The sequence below is a fragment of the Thamnophis sirtalis genome, unplaced genomic scaffold (assembly GCF_051295495.1).
Source record: "Thamnophis sirtalis isolate CommonGarterSnake01/CBP01778 unplaced genomic scaffold, rThaSir2_p1.2 scaffold_1, whole genome shotgun sequence".
Classification (NCBI taxonomy): domain Eukaryota; kingdom Metazoa; phylum Chordata; class Lepidosauria; order Squamata; family Natricidae; genus Thamnophis; species Thamnophis sirtalis.
In genome coordinates, this window is record NW_028261381.1 from 128,378,940 (window position 1) to 128,403,720 (window position 24,781).

Consider the following 24,781-nt stretch of genomic DNA (forward strand, 5'->3'; position numbering starts at 1 on the left):
TTTTTTGAAACCCACCCCTGCCTTAGATCTATGACCAGCACAAGCAAAGGCAGGAGGGAGAGATAGAAACATTACCCAAACTAATCTAGTTTCTTCTGTATCTTCAGTTTTCTCTCCCTTATTTTCTTTATCTGAACTCCTGGTTAAGAACACAAAGAAGGAAAAATGGCACAGCAGATTGGTTTTCAACATCTATGCAGAAAAATGTGGTTGGAAGGAAAATCTATCTGGTTTATTTTCAAGCTGGGAGAAAGATGCTGGAAATAAAATGGAGGCTGGAGGCTGATTGGAAAGAAAGGCCCATTTATTGATGAACAGAACCATGGCTAGTGGTCCTGATGCAACTGATCAGTTGGTTCGATGAGTACATGGATTTGTATAAGTTCCAGAGATACTTATGCAATGTGTGAAATGCCCTTAGGAGAATGTGCAACGTGAGCTCTGTGTCTTCTGCTAAATGGTCGTGGGTTAATCCTATTAGGTCCTGAAGGGTCATGTCCTCTTCTTAATCCCATAACCCTGCAGCTGAAGGTCTTTTGTTTTGTAGATAGGCTGGCCCAGTCTTTCTTAATGGATACAAAATACAGAATCTGCTGCCGGAGTATGTGGTCTATTAAGAAAGACTGAGTCTGCTTTCTGCCTTTAAGGACATGTTTCTCCATTTCTCCCTTTGGGGAAATATAATATTCTGCCTTTTTAATATTTTCCAAAATATTTCATTCTTTGGGGGGATGGGAACTTCCCATAACGTGAAAGAATTATCCTGGTTATAGCTTGAAGCACCTTTTCCCAAACCGAGAGCTTTTCATGTGCTTTGGACTACAAGTCTCACTGCACCAATATAGCAAGATTTCCAGCACAAAGGATTTCTTCCTCCCTTTTCTGCAAAAGATTTTATACTCCAGAAATAAAGATGACAGAGCTCTTGTTTGCAGCCTTCCGCTCTGTGTTTGCTTGTAAACAGAATAGAATCTGAACTGGCCTATTTTTTAAAAGCCTGCTGTCCAGACAACATGACAAGCTAATTTGTTGGATGATTTGCATCTGAGGGTTGACCATGGTCTCAGGCCTTGACTCAACCATACTGTTTGCCAGGGATGATGGGTTCATTGTTAAGTCACAAATGGAATCTGAGCAGACTTCAAAAGCAGAAAAAGGGCAGCAGACATCTGACTCAGAGTGGAGAAATCATTTGCTTCTACACAAGAGCAGCAGGAAAACAAGCACCAACCTGAATTCCATGTGCTGAGGGAATTAGAAACATCGCTAACAACCGTGTCTGGAGAAGGCAAATCTCTGAACTTTCCTGAAACATTCTGACATTTTCTTCACTTACTGCTGCCAATTTTGCTGCTACTTCAAACAAAAGTCTTGGGATTGTACCCAAGGAAAAGTCTTGCCAAGAAAAGCAATTTAAACATTGTGGAAAACCAAACCACCCTCTGTATGAATCCAGGCTACCACCATAAAAAGAAGAAAAAAGAGAGGTGGTGTCAAATGTTGTGAGCTGCATCCTTCACCATATCTTAGGGGAGGAAAACCACAAAGAGCAACTATGGGCAGGCTGAGTTTATATCCCCTGCGGCCCTCCTGATCCGAGATGCCAAAAATATAATTTGCATGCTTCCTTACCACTTTGAAGCAACAAGTACATGAAGACTGCAGGGATTCGACATGTTTTTTAAAGAAGAAAAAAATGCTCACCCAAACCTCTCACTAAAATTTCAAGAGAGAAACTTCTCTCCGAAAACCTTGGCTCCATACAAGGTCATCTGCTGGGCAGGATGATAAAAAAATGTCATGATGATAATCACAATTGTGGTTTCGGTCACAAAGTTGCGGTTTCCATCTTGATTTTTTTTCTTCCATAATGGGCCACCCTGAGGTCCAATCGTTCCTGACCTCCAACCTGACCATGCTTGCGTCCGCTGAGGCCTTTGCTATCCCTCCCAAAACTGAGCCCAACCACGAAAATCTTTCCCACCCTATCTTAAGAGACTTGGCATTTTGCAAAGCACCAACAACTCAATACTCTGACTCCTACTGCATAAAGCAACAGTTCCACTTTGCCTAAAAAAACATGGTCGGTTGCCTTGTTTGCTTATGTTTTATTTTAGCAAGCTTGTGTAAATGCTGGAGCTTTTTGCTTTTTGTTTTTGTTAGCCTCTGAACTAGATAAGTTTGAAAACCTAATTTTTAATGGTTTCATCCATCTCACCACTGGAACGCTGAAAAGGTTTTTTTTTTTTTTTAAAAAAAGAAATAAATCAAACAATCGGCTAAATAGTCTTCATCCAAATCCCACAAAAATGAAAATTGGAACTCCTCCCATTTTTTTTTTTACGTGAGAACCTTCCAGCCGAATAGGGTCCCAACTGGGAAGCTATTTCCAATTCTGCCAGCCAGTCAATGCCTAGGAAAGGAATGCAGAGCGTGGCTTTTGGCATCCTTTCTGAACCCCCAAAATAGACCTGCTCTAGGGCATATGATGGGGAAGGGAAAGGAGGGGAGGCTAGAATGGAGGAGTTGGCAAAATTCCAAGCAGAGGCCCGTCTCCTTCTCCCTTAAGAATGCAGCTGGGATTCTTTGTTCAAATCTTCTCTCTACTATCGCTTGCCAGATCTAGTCCATTTTAAAAACTCAGTCTTTCTTTTGCCAACCATCAGACCAGGGTTCATGGCAGACTGATAACGAGTTCTAACAACAGATTTTTCTCCCTACCCAGTTTGGACCAGTTCCATTCTATTTTCAAAAAGTTGTAATTGCTGATGAACGGTATACTGTAGAACCAGCTGCTTTTTCATCGTGTCTTTCCAACATCCCCTAAGGACAGGAAAAAAAGTGTTAATAGGAATACAAAATAAATGTTTGCATGTGTGCACACACACAATCACACATCAATATTTCTCCACTGTATTCCATAGAAAATGTACCACTTGCAGTAATTAAACCAGATCTAAAATGGATTACCTTTCCTTTCAATAAAAATACACAATCTGTGGGCAAGGCAAGTACAGTGATAATGCATGTTGACATCTGTGTTTGTGTGTGCCCGCGAGTACATACACACACACTTACTTTCTCTCTCTCTCTCTCACACACACACACACAAACACACTCACTCAGCTAGGTGGCAGCATGTAGCCAAGCTTGAGCTTGCAAATCTTAGTAGGGTTGTCACTGGCTAGTATTGGACAAGAGACTGGTTGTCAGGTAGAGTCAGGACTTGAATTCGGTAATATATTAGAACAGGCAATGGTAAATCACTTCTGCGAATTACTTTTGTACTCCTGCCAAGAAAAGGCATGGTGACATCATCGGGAATCAAGCCTAATTCACTTTCTTTCATTCACATCCATGCATACTCCACCCTCCACACAGACATATTACCTATATATGCCTACACATATGCAAATTATCCACACTGACAGATTCAGAATATGTGGTCCCTGTACTTAATATTTATTTAAATATTTTCAAATGCAATTTTTAAGTCTCTTGTTTACTGAAATAAAATCAATCTGGAGCTAGACAAAATCCATTTTAAATTAAAGATATATAGTCAACAGCAGCCAATGCTCTCAAAAGTAGAAATATTATTAACTTTAACTTTTCAGGCTTCTACTTAATATCCTATTAAGTTCTCACTTTGCATCCTAAACGGATAACAAGTCAGTTATTTGTTTACAAAAAATGCTCGTTATGAATAAGCAAAGTCAACTTAGAATCAGCTATCCTTATTTTATGTTTTTGACACAAGCAATTTATAGGTAGTAAAATATAAACAGCCTCTTTGATCACAGGATTATAGACACCCTTTGGTGAAAAAACAGGTAAATCTTGTGTTTGGTTTTTGAATATAACTTGGAAATACATCAGTGCCTCCTGGAAAGAAAATCTAACTGTTTGAAGCCAAGGGTAAGTAAGAATCCTGCCTTTTAGAGTTTAATTTAATAATATAGTCTTACAGGACCTTCCAACAATTACTATTCAGTAATATCCAGACATATTCCATTATATTTTGATCACTGGAAAGGTAAGTAATCTCAGTGGGATTAAATTTTAGAACCTTTTCAAAGTAAGGTTTTGTCATGGGTGGAATTGTTCTTTAAATTTCAAATAATGTGTTCTTTATCTTTACATTTTAGTGTAAATCTAAATCCTGTTCACTAAATGATTTTTATACAAATGGCCTTGACTGGGGAATCATGGAGACTAAAAGTTTTAGAGATTTGTTACACAAACTTGCCTGATAAAAATATAATATATATATGGGGGGGAGAGAGGGAGGGAGGGAGAGAGAGAGAGAAAGAAAGAGAGGGGGAGGGAGGGAGGGAGGGAAGAGAGAGAGAGAGAGAGAGAGAGAGAGAGAGAGAGAGAGAGAGAGAGAGAGAGAGAGAGAGAGAGAGAGAGAGATTTCATTTTGAACTTCAACTCGCACTGTCATTTTGTCTAAGCTACTCCCAAAAGCAAAGGATTCATTTTCTCTCACTGATCAACAGAATGATCCTGAATCCGCTTTGCAGTTGTGATCGGAGGAGTGCTGGTATGTATGCTGTCCTGGTTTGTATTGTAGACTTATTGCTGTGGAGAAGACATTCAAGGTGGTTGAATAATTCATTGGTGAATAAATATTCTTTGTGAGTTGTGTGTTTCTGCTGACTCAGAATAAGTATATGTTGCCATTACTATACCAAGTTTGCTTCCTGGAAGAAATGTCCACATTTCTTTCTTTAGGTCAGCTAGGTTGCCTTTCTTACAAAAAAAAAAAAATCTTGCACCTCTGTCTGAGAATATGTTACTATAATTCATTCTGTTCTACCCACTGCTGTCACCAAAAACCAGATTCTATGTGTGGAATGCAGGTCTTCACACCTTTTCAAGATGTCTTTCAACATTTCCCTGTGTCTGGTTTAAAGAAAGCCACTAGTGGTAATGGATGGTGTACTTTTGGCATGAATGTGGGGTGGGGGGGGAGGAATACTGTGTCCAAACACAAAACTGGATAAAAGCTAAGCTCAGCTGGATTCCTTGTGCTTGCCTGCTTCTAAGAAATCAAGCTTTGTTCATAATTTGTTGAGTTAAAAGAAAACAGGCTGGGCATCATCTATTTGGGGAGTGAAATATTCTTTTATTTCTGTATCTCTGTAAAACAGGACATTGGTAGTACTCTTAATAATCACCACTGCAATAGTAGAAGTAGTAGAATAGAATTCTTTATTGGCCAAGTGTGATTGGACACAAGAGATTTGTCTTTAGTGCATATGCTCTCCGTGTACTTAAGGAGAATAACATACATTCATTAGGAATAAAATGATACAACACTTAGTGATAGTCAAGGTTGCTAATAAGCTATCCAGTCGTATTAGAAAACAAATAAATTGAAAGATACAAGGAACATGGTTATAGTAATAAGTTGGAAGAGATAGATAATAAGGAAGAGAAGAATAATAGTAATACAGTCTTAGTAAATTATTTGACAGTGTTGTGGGAATTAGTTGTTAAGCAGAATGATGGCATTCAGGAAAAAACTGTCCTTGTGTCTAGTTGTTCTGGTGTGCAGTGCCCTATAGCGTCCTTTTGAGGGTAAAAGTTGAATCAATTTATGTCTGTAGATATTGTGAGGTCTGTAGATATTTTGAGGGGTCTGTAGATATTTTCACAGCCCTGTTTTTAACATACATACTATATACTACATACTACATGCATAGTATGTACATACATGTTACATACTACACTAATGTTGAATTAATTCCTTGAGTATGAAGCTCAAACACCACATTTCAGACACAAGAAGAAACTATAATCCAAAACATTTAGGTAATACCAAGTTTGTTTCTTAATTTAATTTATTTCAAATTATTTGATTTAGATGCCATCAACTTGGAATGACTCTGGGTGACTAACAGTATAACAAAGAGAATAAAGTACAATACAATTCAAAAAGACAAAACCAACAAAAACAAATAAAATAAGAAGAACCCACCCATCATAAACATGTAATCCTTGGTACAAGATTTATGGTACAAAACAATTAAAAATTCATTACTAAAAAAATTAATCAAAAACTATGCATACCTCTACATTTTGAACCAGTTAAAATTTCCAAGTATTCTTCAAGCATAGTACTATGTAGAGCTATTGCAGTTATCCAATCAGGTCAGAGTCCTAAGGTATAACTAAGAGTGGGTTGGGCCTGCTGGTCCAGGAATGGGTGTGATTGGTATACAAAGTGAAACTGTGCAAAGACCCCCTTTTTCAAGATTGTGCAGTAATTCTGTTGGGTGTATGGGAGAGTGGTACCCATCAAAAGTTAAAGATGAAACATAACCAGACATGCCCAAATCTGAAGCACAAATCTTGCATGATTGACTACGACCTATTCTTCCCCATCCAAACCCTCACAGTCTCCAGACACTAAGAACCTCAACAGTGTTCCTTGTACAGCCAAGGATAGAAATATAAAGCTGAATGTCATTAACATACTGATGGCATTTCACCCCATGCTGATAGATGACTTTGAGTAGAAGTTTTAAATAGCTGTTAAATAAAAGTAGCCACCCCTCCCCATCAAAACCAACTGGAACTCACAGGAAAGAGAAGATTCGTTGCAAAACACTGCTACCTATTCCCAACCCCTAAACTTGATCTATAAGGATACCATGGTATTGAAACTTGCTGAGAGGTCTAACACAAAGCCTCCATTTGGAACCCTCTGAAGGTCGCCCACAAATGTATACTATCTTGGCATTACAGTATAAATTATGTACCTACCATGTTCTCAACAGCTCTCCTGAGAAAGAGCAGTTATATGTGGGAGAAAAGTTATCCAGTGCTTTTGGGTCTAAGGAGGCTTCTAAATGAAGGGATAAATTGCTGGCTTCTTCAAAACATATGAAACAACCTTCTCCCACAAAGAACCATTCACCACCACTTGAACCAAACTAATGCACATCCCACCCGATCTGGACCAACCAGGTAGGGCATCTAAAACACGGTTCCACCACAAAAGCGCGTAGGACAAAATCGCGCTCGACAAAAGCGCGCTGTGACGTCATCACAGCGCGACGAAAAAGATCGAAAAAATGTAAAAATAAAGCTAAAACCTTCCCCTAACCCCCCCAAACCTAACCCTAAACCTAACCCTAACCCTAACTCTTAACCTAACCCTAAACCTAACCCTAAACCTAACCGTTAAAGTAACAAAAAACGTAACGCTAACCCTTATCCTAACCCTAACGCTAACGCTAACGCTCTAAAGCTAACCCTAACCCTTAACCTAACCCTAACCCTAACCCTAACCCTAACCCTAACCCTTACCTTTATGTGAATCGGCTTGCTTTAATTTAATTTTTATTAATTTTTATTTGAATTTTTCGATCTTTTTCGTCGCGCTGTGATGACGTCAAAGGCGCGATTTTGTCGATCGCGCTTTTGCCGTCCGCGCTTTTGACGGGTCACGCTAAAACACAGGTGGCAGGGCACACCAGTCCAAGGACCCTGTTCTCTTTCCTCGAGGCTAATTAAATGAAATTGATTTCAGTCCCTTTCATAGGACCTCCCTGACTAAATGCTAGCTTTTTAATAGAGGAATGTGGTCATCTGAAAGAGGACTGCCAGTTACCTTACCTGCAAGTGCAATAAGAGCCGAGAAGTGAGCTTACTTTGCTGCTGTTTCTGCTCCCAGGTAAGTTTTAATGAAGGCTCTTACCTGCGCTTGGTCAGATTTGCCCTTCATCTTCTTCTAGCAGTGCTCTAGGCATATTATGACATTTAATCTGCAGGAGCTCTTGGGAAACAAGGAAGGATTTACAGGTTCCTCGATTGTAGAGAATCTACACAGGCATAATCTGATCAAAGGCTATTGTCCACTATTCATTCCAAGCAGTGAACGCCTTGGCTAGTGTATGCAATAGCATTTCAGAGATAATCCCAAATTCCCTCTAAAACCCAGATGGGTTTATCAATCACCTAGGGCAGTGGTCCCCAACCCCCGGTCCGCGGACCGGTGCCGGGCCGTGGAGTACCTGGCAGAGGTACTGGCACCGGGCCGCGCAGCCGCCGAGGGCCATATTTGCAACTTTGTAGTCCTCATGAACGCGCCCTTTATCTGCCCCCCCCGCCGCCCCAGATGTGCGGGGCTGGGGGGGCGAGGGGAGGCCCGATCTCCCCCCCCGCCCTCTTGCTCTGCTCGCCCCGGGAGGGAGGGGGCGGCGGCGGCGGCCTTGGCCCGAACTTGGGATGCTGCTGGCGGAGGCTGCCTGGGAGGCGAAACTTTGTCCGCGGACTCGCCCGGCCCGCCTGCCCCGTGGAATGATGAGGGGGGGCAGGAGGGGGTGGCGGCGCTGCATTTTCCTCCCAAGGAGAAACTAAGGTTGCGGGGGGGAGGGGCGCAGCACGGCCGTTTCGGGGGAACTTGGGGAGCTTCGCCGTTCCGAGAGGCGCTTCGCGCGCAGCCCCACCCAGGTGAGAGATGTTTTCCTCCGCCGAGGCAGGGAGGGGGGGCTTTACGTAAGACTCGTGGCGCAGCTCTGCCCCCCCTCCTGGAGTGTCACCTGCCTCCCGCCCCTCCCCCCCGCCGCTCCGCCGAAGCGCTTTTTGCGTCAGGCCGGCGGGGCTCTCGGGGGGCCTTCGGCCGCAGCCCGCCTTCTCCTCCTCTTCCCTTCATGGAGCGCGGCGCGGAGGCCCACCCCCTCGGAAGCAGCCGGCCTCCGCCGCGCCAGCCGCCCGCCCGCCCGAAGTAGGACACGGCACCATCTTTTTCCCCTGCCGAACTGCAGCGAGGAAAAAGGGCTGCCCGAGCGAGCGGATCGCGGGGTCAGTTCCCCCTCCCTTCCCCCGGCGGCCGAGGAGGAGGAGGCGGGGCGACCTCGCGGGCTGTCGGCCTTGGCGTGAAGGAAGCCCCCCCCCCGCCCTGCGGAACGCGCGCCCAGGATGACCGTCTTCCCACCCGCCGGTCCAGAAGGCCGAGGGAGGCTCGTCTGACTGGTCCGCGGTGATAAAAAGGTTGGGGACCACTGACCTAGGGCAAAGCAAATGCATAGGATCTTTCTCCCTCCAATGAAGGGTCCCACTACCAATTTGCCCAAAGAGTTGTGGGACTTGTGCAGGGAATCTTCTACATAGCAAGGAAGCTAGTATTGTACACAATTCCATCTGACCCTTATCACCTAATTTCACAAAGAGAGTCTCACATTTAATTATATCCAGAGCTGCACTCCTAAAGGTTACCAGAGATTCCTAGAGGGCAATAGGTCTATATGGAGATTCTCGGTCATCCAGGTCATGGTTGCCCCAAAGGTGCATTTTCCAAAGGCAACTGGACTTTCTTTGGCAATAATTACAATCCCAATCCTGTACTGGAACTGTGGCTAGTACCATACTTGAAACCTATGAGGCCTGTTTCCAAGAGACGGATGCTTCTTTCTGTGCCACACCAGTTTTCAGTAATGTATTCTGGATCAGCCTCTCATCCAAGATTAAATCATAGATGAGCTGGGACTCATAAACCAGTCTCATATTAAATAGCAATTGATGGAGACTAAGGTCACCAAAACTCTGAACACCAGGTCTCATAGCTGAGCACGAAAGGCTGGAACAAGCCTCTGTATTGAAAATGAAGGGGTGCCTTCCCTGAAAGCACCTAGCCTAAGTCTCCCATCATATGCTCTGAATTGGGGGTGGGCTTCTGGGGGTTTGCAGGGGTTTGGGAGAACCTCTAGCTAAGATTCTGTGCAGTTCGGAGAATCCCCAAATCCCAGTCCTGGCTGGTCCCGCCCACCCCTCCCAGGAGTCCCCACGCAGACCGTTTTGCATGCAGGTAAGTGTAGGATGTGTGCGGAGGCTTGGGGAGAGCAAAAAACAAGCCTACTGGAAGTTTGGGAAGGCCAGAAACGGGCCCGTTTTCAGCCTCTAGAGGGTCTCCAGAGCCTGGGAGGCCATTTTTGCCCTCCCAGAGCTCGAGGAAAGTCTCCGGAGCCTGAGGAGGGCAACCCCCCCCTGCTGTGGTGCAGGTCACACCCACCATGGCCACACCCTCCCAGCAACTGGGCGGGAGAACCCCTTGCTAAAATTTTTGAAGCCCAACCCTGGTCTAAAGAAAGAAAGGCATTATTATTATTGTTGCTGCTGCCAAGGTGGCGCAGTGGTTAAATGCAGCACTGCAGGCTACTGCTAGATCAGCAGGTCAGCGGTTCAAATCTCACCGGCTCAGGGTTGACTCAGCCTTCCATCCTTCCGAGGTGGGTAAAATGAGGACCCAGATTGTTGGGGGCAATATGCTGACTCTCTGTAAACCGCTTAGAGAGGCCTGAAAGGCCTATGAAGCGGTATATAAGTCTACTGCTATTGCTGTTGTTTTTTGAAAGCAAGGTTCACACAGGGCAAAACAGTGAATCCAGTTAACATTACTAGACAGATGGTATTTGCTGTTGAATTCTCCTATTTCAGACATTTATTAAATGTTGATATTCAATCGTCACATTTATTCAGATGGGTTCCCTGGCCAAAGCAAGATTATCAGCAGGTGTTCATATTGTATATGAGCACCTATGCTATGATATTCCAACTGGAATCAAGGTTTTTCTGTATTTCATCACTCCATCTCGTAGGGGTGGTCAATGCTATAGATTTACAAAGTTGTTGATTAAACAGCATGCTATCTTTCAGGCCCATCTGTTGCCATGTATGCAAATAAATTTCCTGCCCATTCATCTTTCTGTTTTTATGCTACACATTTGAAGTTGGTTCTGCAATGAATTTTTGTATGTTGAAGTTGGTCTCTGAGCAAGCTCTTTAGCACTTGCCTCTCCCACATGCTGCATTATTCAGTTTCTCTTATTTCTGATTTTCTTAAGTTCCACATTTCATAGCTGTAGATTATTGCTGGTATAATTATGGCATAGAAAGTGTCTGTCCTTGCTTTGAAGTTTCTCATCTGTTGCAAAAAATGGTTTTATATGTTTAAAGCTGGGGCACCTCAGATTTTCAACGCAGGATCACTTGAGTGATTGTACTTTCCTGTGTGACTTGTTTTTAGAATTAGAACTAGAGACAAAATGTTCTTGGAATTTCCTACAGTTTGGGGAAATGTTTATAAAATATAAATGTTATTTGATTTTCTGCTAAAAACACAACAAAGAATTGCATAATCATTATTCAGTGATTTTGCTACTGAAATAGTGGGGGGGGGGCTTCTTTGGAATCTAGCAAAAAGGAGTCTCGTAGCTGCAGATATTGTTTATCTATGTATGTAGTGGCATCTACATACAGTTAGTTTTTTAGTGTCTTGGCTGCCCTCAAGAGGCCATCTGGATATGTACAGCTGTTGATAAGTACTGTCCAAGAGCTAAAGAAAGGGCTGCAAAGGTAGACTGTAATCCATCATAGGAATTCTAAGAATATAGTATGTGAAGGAAGGAAGGATAGACACAGGGCTCCTGGGTGAAGTAGTCACTAGAAAGGTAGTAGCCACTGCCTAATTACAGTAGGTTACAGTAGTGCAATAGTCCAATCCATTCAACTACAGTTCCAATCCCATGTGTTAAGAACAATAAAGTCAATCTTAGGACTCCCACAATTTATCAGCAATGCATTTTTTTAAAACAATGGCTACTGAAGCTGGAGTTTCAATCTACTTCTTAGTGGAAATAGATGTGGGGGGAGGGTGTCAGGAGAAAAGGCCAGGGACCAGATGGAAGAGAATGGTGCAGTGGTCGGTTCCTACCGGTTTGGACCGGTTCAGCCGACCCAGTAGTGGTTTGGTGGCCTTCCACACTCCTGAACTGGTTCCTGGGGGCGTGTGGGGGGGCAGAACCATCTTGTTTTTTGTTTCTGTGCATGTGCAGAACAATTTTAATTGTACTGCGCATGCATGCGCAACTCACAACAAGCGCACACATGAGTGACCGGCAGTAGTGCCTGCCGGAACCTACCCCTAGAATGGTGCTCACGACAGAATCATTGAAGCTATGTTATTTTAGGCCACCTCCCACATGGCCTACTTTGTTTATATAGTAGAAGCAAGATAACGAGAGAAGATGGAAAGAAAGTGAAGAGCAGCAGGGAGAAAGCAAAGCTACTTAATACCTTCTTTGCTTCAATCTTCTCACAAGGCAGGTCAAAATAGGCAAGAAAATGGTAAGAAAATGCCTATCCACTCTAGACAAGTTCAAATCACCTGGACCAGGGTTCTGAAGGAGCTGCCAGATGTGATCTTGGGACCTCTGAGCAAAATCCTTCAGAGTTCCTAGAGCATGGGAGAACTACCAGAGGACTGGAAAAGAGCCGATGTGGTTCCAATCTTCAAAATCAGACCAATCAGTTTGGCATCAATGCTCTGGAAAACCCTGGAAAAGATAATCAAGCAGCAGATTTGTGAGCATCTAAAAACGAACAAAGCCATTTTCAGAAGCCAAATGGGTTTGTTAAAAACAGATCATGCCAGACAAAACTTACTGCCTTCTTTGGAAGTTACTAAATTAGTGGATCAAGGAAATGCTGTTGATATAGTATATTTAGACATTTGGCATTTGATAAAATAGACGGCAACCTACTTCTTAGTAAGAAAGAACAATATGGATTCACAGTTGGCTGACCAACCACACTCAGCATATAGTCCTCAAGGGAACTACATCTACATGGAGGGAAGCATATAATTGGATACCCCAAGCTCTGTTTTGGAGCCAAAGCTCTTCAACCTCTTCATAAATGATCTAGATGAGAGGATAGAAGGAGAGCTCATCAAATGTGGAAACATCACCAAGCTGGGGGGAAATTGCTAACACAGGATAGATTCAAGACTAAACAGGATCTTGGCAGATTTGAGCAAAAGGTGCGGTTCCGTGGTGAGAAAAGTAAGATCCTGCACATAGGCAAGACAAATCAAATCCACAGGTACAGAGTAGATGGTATCTGGCTCAGCAGTAGTAATTGTGAAAGATGACCTAGTGAATCCCCATTTAAACATCAGCCAGCAGAGTGCTGTAGCTACCCAGAAAAGTCAGTGTGGTCCTAGTTGGCATAAACAGAGGGATGGCATCAAGATCGTGAGAAGTGATAGCATCACTTTATACTGCACTAGTGAGGCCACACTTGGAATGCTGCATCCAATTCTGCTCATCATGACACAAAAAAGGTGCTGAAACTCTGGAAAAAGTTTAGACAAGAGCAAGTAAGATGGTAAAGGATTTACAGGATAAATCGTACAAAGAATGGTTAAAAGAATTAGATAGTCTTCCCTAAAGGAGAGGTTTAGGGGTGACAAGCTAACTGTCATCCGGTACATGACGGACTGCCACAGAGAGGTGGGAGTCGACTTATTCTCCAAAGCTCCTGAGGGTAGGACAAGAAGCAATGGGTGGAAGCTCACTAAAGAGAGATCCAACCTGGAACTAAGAAGAAACTTCCAGATAATGAGAACAATTAAGCAAAAGAGCAGCCAGCCTCCCAGAGTTGTGGGTACACCAGCACTGGAGATTTTCAAGAAAAGATTGGACAACCAATCTTCATCCAGATGACATAAGGTCTCTGGCCACAAGCAGAGGGTTGGACTGGAACAAACTCCAAAGTCACGACCAGCTCCATGTTTCTACGATTCTAAGGCAGAGCAGCTATGCCTCAGCTGTGGGTGGATTGTGAGTTACAGACAGTGGACATGTCTTCTGGAAATAACTAGTGGGTTGTCCTATCTTCATACTGGGGATTTGTCTTCTGTTGTAAGGGAACAGAAACCCACAGATTAATTCAGTGGGTACTGACATGCTCAGGCACAGAATGCTGCTGAAGGGAAAATTGAACACAGAGGAAAGGGTGGGGGATATGAAATGAAATAGCCTGCAAAAAAGCTTGAGTGGATGACTGGAATCCTTAGCGATCCACATTACAAAATTTTGCTGCAAATCCTGCTTGCTGGTTGTTGTTTTTTTTAATGACAAGAGATACGGTACATTGCTCGTTAAACTTCCTCCCTTCCAGGCAGTGGCCAAACAATAGACATGTTATTATTCTATGTGCTACTGCTATTTCCATTATTATCAGCTATGGCTCCCTCTATAAAGTCAATCAGTTCATTGCAGCAGCACAGATGGATCAGCCAAATTGCTCATATGATGTTTACACGAACATGTGCCTCTGAAGGACATTGAGGCTCTGATGGCTACTTTGTGCTGGGAAGCTTCCGACTGGAGGCATTTTCTAACAGTGCCCAAGCTGCTCATACTTCTATACAGCCCTCCCAGTGGGAACAGTAGTGCCATATCTTATTTAACACTGCTTATCACTTCATGTTCTTTCATCTGAGCTAGAAACTCTTGGGCATGGAGGCTGATCTGCAAGTTATTTCTAGCCATGCTACTCCCCCATTTCCTAACCCATTCCTAACCCAAACACCGAGACTGCCTGTGAGCCATTTGGTGTAAGGTTTTTAAAAAACAGCCGAGGGGCGGTGGCACATATAAAGCCCCACCCCCCTTTGGATGACTAAGCCGCAAGACTTGCCAAATAATTTCAGGCTCCTCTAAATAACACTTCCTAATGATCTAAATCAATTCATGTTCAAGACAGGAGCGGTTTCTGCCTGGGTGGAAGCAGCTGCTCGGCTTTGGTGGAAGTCTCTGTTTACACCAGCCAAAAATAAGATTCACCCATGCTCAGTATCTACATTGACTACATTTAATATATATCTGTCCCCTGAACAACTGTGTTGGAGTATATACAGTGACGTGGATGGCAGTGAGAAATATCCCTTTTTCCCTAGACTTTGTTTCTAAACAGATCTTTCCCTTTTGTCAGCTGAGCTCTCTTGCCATTCAGCTTAGAGAAGCACAGTGCAAATAATACTCTGAATCTACAGAATAAAAGAAATTACCTTGCTTTATTTATTAAACATGCACGTCACCCATCTCACCTACAGGTAGCTCAAGGTGACTTATTTTATTAAATAAATCTCAGGTCAGTGGAATTCAGATTTAGGACACAATAGAATAACAGAGTTGGAAGGGACCATGGAGGTCTTCTAGTCCAACCCCCTGCGCAGGCCAGAAATCCTATACCGGGGGTGTCAAACTTGCGATGTCACATTGTCGGCACATGACGTATCACAACTTTTTCCTCCTTCGCTAAACCAGGGGTGAGGGTGGCCAGAGCATGATGCATCCAGCTCACAGGCCATGAGTTTGACACCCCTGCCCTATACCATTTCAGACAAATGACTGTCCAATCTCTTCTTTAAAACTTCCAGTGTTGGAAAATTCACAACTTCTGGATGCCAGTGTTCTACTGACTAATTGTTCTAACCCTGTTTTTTCACAAGAACCCTTCAAGTCACAACTCAATGTAAAGGACGTACACATAGCTCACTTACACACAGTCATCACTTTACCCACTGACCACTACCTCTTTGAAGCATTTTCTCACTGACCTGCAGAAATCTTCACTTTTCCATCCTTGTAATGTTCAGCCCTCCCCTTCAGCTGACCAGCACTTCCTCCAACACAACCCATGTCCTGTTTTGCCCAATGCCCTTCCCCGCTGTGCTTCTCCCTTGTTTCGACTTCACTGTAATTGTTTCAGTCTAGAAAACAGTGAAGTCATCGCTAGCACCTCGTGCCTTGAGTTCAACTGGAGGGAGAGCATAGTGATGAGTTTTTAAAAGCACAGTGAATTGTTGGTGAGCCCGTACGGCACTCATTTGAGAAGGGAGGGGAAGAGACGAGAAAGGAGAGACAGGATGAGCGGAGAGTTCTCACCACCTGGAAACCACCCACTTTGCAGCTCCAGTGTGAATGCTGCAGGACTGATCTCACGCCCTTCCCTCTGTGTGGCCGCTGAGGTAGAAGAGCTGCAGAAATCTGATGATGTAGTGGAACGCACTGGGAAGGCCTTACTCTCAGCAGCCCAAACTAGTTCTGGTATGCAGATGAAATTTTGTTGTTGTTCAGCAGTTGGGAATCAAGAGACACCCATGCAGATCTCTTGCCAATCATCCAAATATCTACCAATGAATTTTAGTCTTCTGCCCTTCCTGATTATAAATTGGATCACAGAAATACTTTGCTGGTTCTCTGTGGAAAAGCAAAGAAACTATATTCATTTATTAGTTTTATTCACTATACCTTTTCTCCTTTATTTTCTTCAGGATATCAAGGTTGTGGATAAGACTCTCCTTTAAATCTTGAAAATAAGGGTGGAGTAGGCTGATAGATAATGACTGACTTAAGATCATCAGGCCAATTTACTGAATCTTGGGACCTGGCTATCCCAGGATGTGCTATGTATACAATCTTCCAACTTAGTGCCTCCAAAGATCTTGAGACTACAGCTCCTATAATATGCCTTTGGGGATGGCCTGAAAAAGTATGACAGAAAGAATGCTGTGATGGGCATGTATCCCTCCCTCCCTCCCTCTCTCTCTCTCTCTCCCCCTCCCCCTCTCTCTTTGCAGAAAATTCTAAGGCCATCCTGCAGCCAAAGTCAGAGAGGAAAGTCTCTCTGTGTGATATAGCTAAATGACCAATCAAGAGATCCTGCAGGCTGGATTTGCAACCCCTGGCTAAATCAGTTTTATCCCGAATTTTCTGCAAGGAATGTGAAATAAAAGGCATTCCCTTAGTTTACAGAGTGGAATTAGATGGCACAGAGGAGCTTCAGCTGCTGTAGCATGCCCGCCCATAACCTTTCTTTCGCATAGCAGCAGCTGAAAAATCATGACAATGAATTACCTTAGATGCAAAGCAAAAAAAATGTAATAATAAAGCAGACATACTCAGACAAACATCGTCTTGGAGCCATTCCAGTATTTTGCTCTCCATATTAATGGAGGAGAAGGGAGGAAAGTCCCACCTTAATAGCCAGAAATCAATATGTTAGATTCAGTCTCACTGCTATGATAGAGTAGTGCTCCTGGAGGCTCAGAGAGGCTAGACAGAAAGAACATTCTGTTTCTAATTCAAGCTCATCCATCCTTTGCAGCGTCAAAGCAAGGTTAAGCCAGACTCTAAGAGATTTCAGGGAGTTGTATTTTTATCCCATATCAAACATCGTTTGCGTTACCCTTTCTAGTACAGATTAGTTTTACAATTTAAGCTTGTCCACAAGACCCTCCTGTTCTCTGTCCTTCCCTCTCCTCCCCTCATGCCTTCAGGGGGAAGGACAGCTGTTTCTAGAGAGAAGGTTATATCTGTGGTGCCCTGCCTTCTATCCTCTCTATCATTTTCCGCCAGGGGCCAGCTGAAGGGTAGACATCTCAACGGAGACGCACCCACAGGAATTCGGAAGATGAAAGCCTTCAGCAACATCTGATTTAAAAAAAGAGGAAAGATAGAAAGAGAAGAATGTGCCGGAAGGAAATTGGGTGAAAAGAACTGAACCAACAAGTCAGGCTTGGAGGCATCTATTATGGCAGCAGTTTCTACCAAACAGCTTTTACTAATCAGGACACTTTTCTAAACTGACCATAATGGAATATCTAAGATGACAAAATAATAATAAATTATTTATTAAACTAATCATCATTATTTATTTATTAAAATAATTATCCAGTACCCTTGTACTGCAAACTACAGCATACAAAACTTTTGCCAGACCAATTCTTGAATACAGCTTGTCTGCCTGAAATCCACATTATATATCAGATATTAATACACTCGAGCGAATACAGAGGTATTTCATGAGGAGAGTACGCCACTCCTCTGTTCACAATAGAATAACTTATGCTACCAGGCTTGAAATTTTGACCTTGGAGAACCTAGAACTAAGCCGATTAAAGTCTGACCTAAGCGTAGTACACAAAATCGTCTACTACAACGTCCTACCTGTCAATGACTACTTCAGCTTCAACCACAATAATACATGGGAAACAATATATACAAACTCAAGGTAAACCACTCCAAACTCGATTGCAGAAAATATGACAGATATAAGTATAAACATGATTATATATATATATATGAAATGAATACCAATACAAGGGAATATTAGGATGGGGATGGTAGGCACGCTGGTGCGCTTATGCATGCCCCTTAAAGACCCCTTAGGAATGGGGTGAGGTCGATAGTAGACAGTCTAAAGTTAAAGTTTTGGGGGTTTGGGGAAGAAACTACAGTGATCTGGACAACCTAGAACTACACTGCCTACAGTCTGACCTAAGCTTAATACACAAAATTGTCTGCTACAACTTCCTACCTATCAATGACTACTTCAGCTTCATACAAGAGCAATAATACAAGAGCAAACAATAGATACAAACTCAAGGTAAACCGCTCCAAACTCGATTGCAGAAAATATGACTTCAGCAACAGAATTGTCAATGCCCAGAATGCACTACCCGACTCTGTTGTTACGTTCTCAAACCCCCGTAACTTTAACATTAAACTGTCTACCATGGACCTCATCTCATTCCTAAGGGGTCTTTAAGGAGCGTGCATAAGCGCACCAACGTGCCTATCATCCCTGTCCTAATATTCCCTTGTATTGGTTTTCATTTCATGTATATATAATCATGTTTATACTTATATCTGTTATCTAATTCATGCTTAGTGATAATTCATGCTTGTAGCTGCAAATGATGCTTCCACAAGCCTCCGCAATGCTCCAGCTGCTTGGGGGAGTGTCGTGCAGGCGCTGAATGTGCCATGCGCATGCATGGAAGCGCGGAAAGCTTTAAAACATAATAAGGAGCTCGGGCGGGCGGGCCCTATGGAGCACCGTACCGGAACGGTATCTGATGCTCTGGGCAGGCTCCAGTACACCCATACCGGGGCATACCGCCTGCAACCCACCACTGCTACTCTCCCTGTCCTACTGATCTCATCTATTTGTACTCATTTCTTATGTATATACGTATACCTGCTTATACTTATATGTTATATTCATACTTATACTTGTTTTCTCATACATGCTTGACAAACCATTTTTTTAAAAAGAAAATCCTAGTTCTAAAAGCAGAGCACCTGATCATTTTCCCACAAAGGCAGCCATCTTCTACTAATGGGCTTGAAAGACCCTTCCCCCATAAATAGCATGGATGCTTTGAAAATAATTCTGCCCGTAAATCGAGAGAGAAAGAGGAAGGGGTGCTTCTGACAGGGAAGGCTGCTGGGCATGAAAGGGTTACTGGCTGTAGAGCTGGCTTCTCTGGGGGCAGGAAAAAGCAAGTGCAACGCAGTGAGGTCAGCAGTACCTTCCACTGCTCCGGGGGCCCCTTGCCTGACAATGTCAACATTTCGGCGCATTCCAGCCTTCCACAATAAGAGCCTTCATGGCTCGTATTTCCTGACCTCTTTGAATTAAAGCATCTGAAGTTAAATATATATGCAGCCTGGCTGGCGCACACACACACACACAGAGACAAACACACACACACACATACACACGGAGTTTGCTGCACCAAAAATAGACTGATGGGAAACTGTCTGCAGCTGTTGCTGCATAACACTCATTAACTGTGTAAAGCTGATCAGCCAAAGACGTGTGGGGGAAGAGACGGCGACAGGATATGTACAATTTAGGACAGTGTTTCTGGAACTTGGCAACGCTGAGATATGTGGACTTCAGCCCTCGGAGGTTTTTTATTTATTTATTTAGCAAATTTACAGGGCTGCCCGTTGCCCAACAAGCAACTCTGGGCAGCATACAACAATTAGTTAAAACAATAACTGTATCAAAACAACCATTGTTAAAATATTAAAAGTCATTATTAAAATGTAAAACCACAAGGCACAAGAGAAACTGAATATTCACTAATATGGGAGCCATTTAAAATTAATTAATATGGGAGCCGTCTAAAATTTCACCCATCTCCTGGGGCTTCCAGACCATCATGGTCTAACCATCAGGTCTTGAACACCCTGAATATCAACAGGGTGGAAGCTAACCTCACTTCTGGGGTGTGAGGGAGAATGTTCTTCCCTAAGGCCAGGGCCATGGCACTGAAGGGCTCTCCTGGGAGCTGCTAGATATAATTCCCTAGCAGATGGGACCCACAAACATGCCTTCTCTACCAGATCTGATGGGAGCAGCAATTATATTTGGGAAGAGGCAGTTCCTCAGGTAACCCAGTGCCATGTCATGAAGGGCTTTCAAGGTTAAAACTGGCACCTTGCGTTGAAGCAAACTGGCAACCAATACAGCTGGCAGAGCAGAGGTGTGTCATGTGCCATTGTAGAAACACACATAATTGCCTGCATCACTGCAATCTGCACTTGTTGAAACCTCTGGATACTGTTCAAGGATACATTACTATTAATTATTATTAATCTAAACTGGTGATGACTAGGACCAGAGGTGGGTTGCTAATTTTTTTACCACCGGATCGGGTGCGTTCCCGCACATGCTCATGCAAGGGTAGGTGGGCGGAGCCTCCCACCGGCGCTACTACCGGTTTGTCCGATCTGGGCCGAATTGGCAGCAACCCACCTCTGACTAGGACATGAGTAACTGCGAACAGAGCCCCCCAAACAAGGAATAGGCACAAATGACACACAACATAAAGTTGTGAAAAAGCCCTCCTAGCCACAATTGTCACCTGCTCTTTGAGCAGTAGTCAGAAGTTCAGGAAAACCTTTTTGAGGGAAATGGACGCTTTAGAAACACACACACACATACCTCAGATTGCACACTGGGTCTGTGTCCTACCCAGCACAGAAATGGCATAGTCTGAGAACTGGCAGGCCCCCAAATCCAAACCACCTCAATCTTTCCATGATTCAGTTGAAGCCTGTGTTCCTTATCCAAACCTATGTGTACCTTTTCTGCTCCTCTTTGGCTTCTATCCACATTTAAATGGATACAAGTACGGTACAGAGAAGGTCTCGGATTGAGGGTTTCCTTCAGAGAAACACTAGTGAGCACCAATAGTGGCCTGGATCATCTTCTCTATACACTCAATGTATGTACCTGTATGTATGTATGTATGTATGTATGTATGTATGTATGTATGTATGTATGTAGTAGGTAGGTAGGTAGGTAGGTAGGTATACAGACAGACAGACAGACACACACACACACACACATATACATACATACATACATCTACATCTACATCTACATCTACATCTACAACTGCCTGCCTGCCTGCCTGCCTGCCTGCCTGCCTGCCTGCCTGCCTGCCTGCCTGCCTGCCTGCCTGCCTGCCTGCCTGCCTGCCTGCCTGCCTGCCTGCCTGCCTGCCTGCCTGCCTGCCTATCTATCTATCTATCTATCTATCTATCTATCTATCTATCTATCTATCTATCTATCTATCTATCTATCTATCTATCTATAAATTGTGCCTCCCAGTCAGTGATGACTCTTGGCAACTGCCTGGACAAGTCTCCACAATTTTCTTGGCCAGATTTCAGAAGTGGTTGCCCTTGCCTTCTACCCAGGGCTGATAAAGAGTGACTGGCCAAAGGTCACCCAGCTGGCTTCGGCCTAAGTTGGGACTACAACTCATGGTCTCCAGGTTTCTAGTCTTGGGCCTTAACCACTACATCAAACGGGTTCTTATACACTGAATGGCTATCCTCTGATATTTATGTATCATTTATGTTGTTTTTTTTTCAAACATGTACTAGATAGCAGGTATAAGTATAAACATGGACATGAACACGGGAAATGGGGACAATAGGATACGCTGGTGCACTTATGCACGCCCCCTTACACATCTCTTAGGAAAGGGGTGAGATCGACGGCAGACAGTTTAAGGTTAAAGTTATGGAGGTTTGAGAACGTAACAACAGAGTCGGGTAGTGCATTCCGGGCATTGACAATTCTGTTGCTGAAGTCATATTTTCTGCAATCGAGTTTGGAGCGCTTTACCTTGAGTTTGTATCGATTGTTTGCTCTTGTATTATTGCTCTTGTATGAAGCTAAAGTAGTCATTGACAGGTAGGATGTTGTAGCAGACAATTTTGTGTACTAAGCTTCGGTCTGACTTTAGGCAGTGAAGTTCTAGGTTGTCCAGATCACTGTAGTTTCTTCCCCAAACCCCCAAAACTTTAACTTTAGACTGTCTACTATCGACTTCACCCCATTCCTAAGGGGTCTTTAAGGGGCATGCATAAGCGCACCAGCGTGCCTACCATCCCCGTCCTAATATTCCCTTGTATTGGTATTCATTTCATGTATATATAATCATGTTTATACTTATATCTGTCATCTAATCCATGCTTGATGAAATAAATAAATAAATAAATAAATAAATAAATAAATAAATAAATAAATAAATAAATAAATAAATAAATAAAATAAAATAATAAAATAAAATAAAATAAAATAAAATAATAAAATAAAATAAAATAAAATAAAATAAAATAAAATAAAATAATAAAATAAAATAATAAAATAAAATAAAATAAAATAAAATAATAAAATAAAATAAAATAAAATAATAAAATAAAATAAAATAAAAATAAAATAAAATAAAATAAAATTTCAAGCCTAGTGGCATAAGTTATTCTATTGCAAGTACAGGAGTGGAGTACTCTTCTCGTGGAATACCTCGGTATTAATGTCTGCTATACAATGTGGATTCTTTGTCTTCCATTTGTACTAGGTAGGGTTCCGACAATTTGTTTCATTCAGCTCTTGTAGTTGTACTGGGTCTTTTGCCACTGCTGAGTTAAAGCTCTTTCCACCCTTTCTCGGACAGGTAGGAAACTGTAATAGCATGACGTTTGCTGGGCTTGTAGTTGATCCCTGTCCTGTTCCTATTGCATCATTCAAATCATGGTTGAATGGTGTTATCCTGATTATGTGCGTACTGTGCAGGCTATGCAAAACAATTGATTGATTCTGACTTTCTCTTTTTAGCTCATCACCAGCCACTGGGGAATAACATCTGCCAGTCACAGCGTAATAGCAGGAACGGGATAGTTTTCCTGGAAGACTGAATTCATCTCCTCTGTGTTTCCACATCCCATTTTGGCCTAACCCACGTTAAATGACAACAGAAACAAATCAGAGTCATAAAGATAACAGTCATGAGTAACACTTTCATTTAGGTTTCCTTCCCTTCCTTCTTCCTTTACATAGGCAACAACTGACTTCCTCTTTGGGACCTTTGGGACATAAATACAATTGAAAAGCCAGCTTCGAGATTTTTCCAGGTTTTTGCTCCAAAAGTAATGGTCAGATGCAGAAATCCAGGCAGGTATAGAAAACTCTTTGCTACCATCTTGTGGTCATCCAGACATTGGCAGCCCAGGCTTGGTGAGCCTCTTTGATAGGGGATAGTTTAGCTCTCTCTTTCTCCTGTTATAATCTGGCGGCTTTGCTCTAAGCCAACAATGGACATGGATTTTAAACTCATTCAATATGGCTGGTGGAACAGTATGTAAAGTTCTTGCACAAGTCTGCCCTGACCAGAAGCTCCAGCCACATGGCTCCCATACATAGCTCTTTGCAGAAAGAACTGCAGCACTGTGACAGTCAAAGCTAATCAGGGACAGGAGTTGGGGGGGGGGGTGTCCTGCACCAGCCTGAAATGGCCAGGGAGTGCCTCCCTGGTCCAACTCATTACATACTTCCTACTACATTTGTTTCCAATGTAAGGTCTAGTGAAGTCATAGGTTTAATGTATTTTCCAGCAGTTGTTTTTTACTGTGAGCTTAAAGGAGGAAACACTACATTTATATCACGGTAAAGCAGTGGCATGGGGACACAGTAGAACAAAGATGTTGCCAGGGCTTATTTGGGCCATGGGCAAATGGGAAAGCCTGTATTTGTTAAAGCAAAATATACTCCAACTTATTTTACACTGTTTTTAAAAAACTCCTCCTGTGTGATTTGTTTGTTGGCTTCCTATAGGCACAAACAATAGAGAGTATTGTGTCAACACAGTGAACTAGTAAACCATAGGTAAGATAATAATGGATTTCATGTAACTATAGCCTCAGAATGTCCAGTACTGCTGAATGGCTGGGGATTCTGGGAGTTGTAGTCATAGCATATCCTGGGAGCAAGAAGTTGGCAAAGACTAATTGTGTAGAACATAAAATTGTAGGGAATATTTTTTGCAGTGTCGGATTAAGGCTCATTGGGGCCCTAAGCACCAATAGTGGGTTTCAAATTTTTTTAGAACCTCTTCTGTAGGTGTGGCCTGCTTTGTGGGAGTGGCTTGCCAGCCATGTGACTGAGTGGGAGTGGCTTAGCAGTCAAGTGACTGGGTGGGCGTGGCCAACTTGTAAAATGTGGTGAAACTCACTTAACAGTGTTCTTGCTTAGCAACCAAAATGTTGGCTCAGAAACTCTAGCATTTGAAGCATGCAAGTCTTAAAGCTGTCAAGTTACAAGACCCTTGCACCCCTCACCCTTTAGGAAAAAAACCAGGGATGTTCAAACTTGACAGCTTTAAGACTTTAAGGTTTAGATAGTACTCTTAGAGGCGGGCGGGGCAATTGGTGAGCCAGCCAATTAGTGAGCGGTGGGCGGGGCAAGCATGGTGTGGACAGGCGGGGGAAGGGAGCTGGAACCTGTTCTAAATGGCACAGTAGATTTGTGGAACCTCTTCTATAGAAGAGGTTAGAACTGGCAGGAACCCACCCCTGCTAAGCACTGACAAATCTTGGTGCCCTCCTCCTTTGTACATACTGTACAAATCTTCATTGATTTTTTTTCTTTCTCAACTTTGTGGTGCCCCTTTTGGACCTGGTGCCCTAGGCACATGCTTAGTCTGCTTAATGGTTAATAACCACTGATTTGTTGTATTGTCATACAGTAACATGGAGACACTGGTATGTTACACCTAGGTAAGTTTCTCATGTTCTATAATAGCAAGCATGTCTGTCCTATATGACAATCTGAT

General features: G+C 43.0%; 1 long non-coding RNA gene across 1 annotated transcript; it reads right to left on the minus strand.

Moving 5' to 3' along the window:
• Positions 1-286: 286 nt before the first annotated feature.
• On the minus strand, positions 287-16,341 carry LOC148049729 (uncharacterized). The gene is made up of 2 exons (XR_015697907.1): positions 15,419-16,341; positions 287-2,823 (listed from the first exon to the last, which is right to left on the minus strand). It is a non-coding gene; the product is annotated as an uncharacterized LOC148049729 (long non-coding RNA).
• Positions 16,342-24,781: the final 8,440 nt, after the last annotated feature.